The sequence below is a fragment of the Mustela erminea genome, chromosome 4 (genome assembly GCF_009829155.1).
Source record: "Mustela erminea isolate mMusErm1 chromosome 4, mMusErm1.Pri, whole genome shotgun sequence".
Taxonomy (NCBI): domain Eukaryota; kingdom Metazoa; phylum Chordata; class Mammalia; order Carnivora; family Mustelidae; genus Mustela; species Mustela erminea.
In genome coordinates this window covers 148,727,698-148,731,232 of record NC_045617.1, presented here as the reverse complement: position 1 = coordinate 148,731,232, position 3,535 = coordinate 148,727,698, and the positions used below count along the sequence as shown (strand labels likewise).

General features: G+C 42.1%; 1 non-coding gene across 1 annotated transcript; it reads right to left on the bottom strand.

Annotated features, from left to right (window-relative positions):
- Window positions 1-2,932: 2,932 nt before the first annotated feature.
- On the bottom strand, window positions 2,933-3,006 carry TRNAI-AAU. Its single transcript has one exon. It is a non-coding gene; the product is annotated as a tRNA-Ile (tRNA).
- Window positions 3,007-3,535: the final 529 nt, after the last annotated feature.

Sequence of the window (3,535 nt, the reverse complement as noted above, 5' to 3'; positions counted from 1 at the left end):
GATCACAAGCAGGCAGAGAGGTAGGCCGAGAGAGAGGAACGGAAGCAGGATCCCTGCCGAGCAGAGAGCCGGATGCGGGGCTCCCAGGACCCTGGGATCATGACCTGAGCTGAAGGCAGTTAACCCCTGAGCCACCCAGGCACCCCACTTTATTAACATATTTTTATAGTAGTCTTATGCTTGATGTGGCACTCTGTATCTGTGTATCTATTGCTGTGTAATAAATTGTCTCAAAAAAGTTATAGTATATGTAAAAATCAACTTAAAATAAATTGTAGACCAAAACAAAAGACTCATTTATGTAATTCTGAGAAAACAATATAGGAGAAGATCATCATGACCTTGGGAAATGCAAAGATGTCTTAGGATATCTTTGTATGTAGTATAAAATACAAACATCGGATCAAATAGTCTCCATCAAAAGTAAGGAAATGAAAAGGCGAGTCACAGACTGTGAGGATATTCAGACATATAACTAAGAAAGGACAGGTATCCAGAATCTATAAAGGACTCTTATAACTCAGTACTAAATAACAAAACCCAAGAAAAACATGCATGAAAGAGCTGAGCACACACTTCAAACAAGAAGATATGTAAATAGCCAATACATCTATGAAAAAATACTCATTATTAGTTATAGCAAATGCAAATTAACACCACAATGAGATAATACTTCAAATCCAGTAGACTGTCTAAAATTTAAAAGTCTGACAGTATCAAATGTTGGAGAAGTTTGGAGCAAATGGAACTCTCATAAAGTATTGTTTGGAATATAAAATGGTATTATTACCATTTTGGAGAACACTTGGTGGTTTCTTAAAAAGTCAAACATACATTGACCAAGAAACCCAGTAATTCCACTCATAGGTATTTTACCCCAAAAGAAATGAAAATATGGGTGGAGAAAAAAAAAGAAATGAAAACATATGTGTTGGTTAACATTATGTGTCAACATCGCTAGGCCACAGAATCCAGATACTTGGTCAAACATTAGTTTAGATGATGTTGCAAAGACATTTTTCAGGTGAGATTAACATTTAAACCAGTGGACTTTGGGGTATCTGGATGGCTCAGTAGGTTAAGCATCTGCCTTCAGCTCGGGTCATGATTATGGGGTTCTGGGATTGAGCCCTGAGTTGGGCTCCCTGCTCAGCGGGGATTCTGCTTCTCCCTCTCCCTCTGCCTGCTGCTCACCCTGCTTGTGCTCTCTCTCTGTCAAATAAATAAATAAAATCTTAAAAAAAAAACATAAACTGTGGACTTTGCATAAAGCAGATTACACTTTGTAATATGGGTGGGCCTTGTCCAATCAGTTGAGGTCCTTAAAGAAAAAAGACCTTCTCTCCTGAGGAAGAGAGAATTCTGCCAGCAGACTGCCATTTGCCTGGAATAACACCAATTCCTTTCTGGGTTTCCACTCTGCTGATGATCTACCCTGCAGATGTGTATTTGCCAACCTTCACAATGGCCTGGGCCAATTCCTTAAAATCCCCCCCTCTATTTTTCTGGGGAGCCTTGAATAATGCAACACATGTCCACACCAAGACTGTTCCATTAATCTTCACAGCAGTGCTCTTCATAATAGCTAGAACCGAAAACAGTGAAAATGTCCATTGACTGCGAGTAGAAAGCAAATGGTGATACATCCCTACAATGGAGGAGGACTCCGCAATAAAACGGAATAAAGCCACTGATACATGAATGAATCTCAGAAGTATTGTGCTGCGTCCAAGAAGCCAGGAACACAAGTCTATATCATCCATGATTTATCAGAAATTCCAGAAAAGGCAGAACCTAAACAACAGGAAGAAGATCTGCAGTTGCCTGGGGCTGGGATGAAGGTATAACTCACCAGAAAGGGTATGCATTAGTTTCCTAGTGCAGTTGTAACAAATCACGACTAATTCAGTGGCTTATAACGAGATAAACTTACTACCTTAAAGTCTTGGAAGTCAGTCCAAAATGGGTCGGCAGCCCTGCGTTCCTCCCAGAACAAAGCAGGAAACAAATTTCCCTCCAGAAGCTCTAGAGGGAAATTTGTTTCCTTACTTTGTCCAACTTGTAGACTCCACTGGGATTCTTTGGCCAGCAGTCAGTCCTGCGTCTCTCCAAGGTCTGCTTCAGGGTCACGTCTCCTTCTATGACCCTGACTCTTCTCACAGACCCTTGTGATTACATCGGACCCAATCCAGATAATTCAGGGTAATCACTTCCTTTTAAGATCCTTAACTGCATGCACAAAGTCCCTTTTGCCATGAAAACTAGGGTATTTGTAGACCTCAAAGGTTAGGATCGTGGTCATCTTTCGGGGAGGGCATTACTCTCATTACCACAGAGCACAGGGAGCTTTTGGGGATCATGGAAATGGTCTCTACTTTGCGGTGTTTGTTACTTGTGTGTATAAATATGTCAAGTTCTATGCTTAAATCGGGTGCATTTTATTGTATGTAAATCATCTCATAATAAAGCTGATTTTAAAATAGAAGAATCAGAATCTTACACAAACTGTTTTGGATTCTGCTTTTTTCACATAACAATATGTCTCCAGCATCTACCAGACACAAAATAACAGCTAATTATTGCATTCTAAAGAGTGGAGAGTTTTAAAAACAAACGTTAAATCATGCATAATTTTCTTTCGCAGCTCCTTTAATGCTCACAGTTCAGGCAGAAAGTGCTTTGTTTGAACATGATGGAGGTTATCCCCACCCCCCCTTCTCAAGTCTCCCAAGGCCTCCCGCTGTGCACATTCTCGCCTTCAATGATGCAAACGGTTAGAGCATTTCACATTCAACGTTAAGCGGCGACTTTTTCAGAGATTAAGCATCTAAAGAAAGGCAATTAAGGTTAGAGCATTTCACATTCAACGTTAAGAGGCGACTTTTTCAGATATTAAGCATCTAAAGGCAAAAACATCTGAATAAAGAAAAAGTGGCCCGTACGGGGATCGAACCCGCGACCTTGGCGTTATTAGCACCACGCTCTAACCAACTGAGCTAACCGGCCGATGATAAAGTGCGTTCTTTGTTCTTGCTGAGAGTGTAATAGAAGGCAGAACCATGTCAGTTTTTTCCCTCCGACATGAAATAGGAAATTCTCCAACTCTTCCTACTCCCCTTACCTGTACCTGCCCTACTTTACTCAATTTCCTTTTAAAAAATACTCTCCATTTTAGCATTCGTATGTTACTTAAACAGACACACACACACACAACACATAACAAAACAAAACAAGAACAAGAGGTTAGGTCAAAACAGCGCTCACAAGTATTTCGGTTCAGCAGTGGTGGTCTCTGGGTTGGTACCTGGGAACTGCGCGCAGAAAATGGGAATGGGCCTCGAACCCGCGACCTTGGCGTTACGAGCGCCACGCTCTAACCAGCGGAACTAACCGACCACCGGCCGCAGGGATTCACCCTACCCGGATGATGTAAACTAAAACCGAGGGCCTCGCGGTTTCTTCAAATCCGGGGGCGGGGGTGAGGGCGGGAAGGGGACGCGTGAGGAGGAAGGAGGGCAAGGGGCGGGGGAAAGGG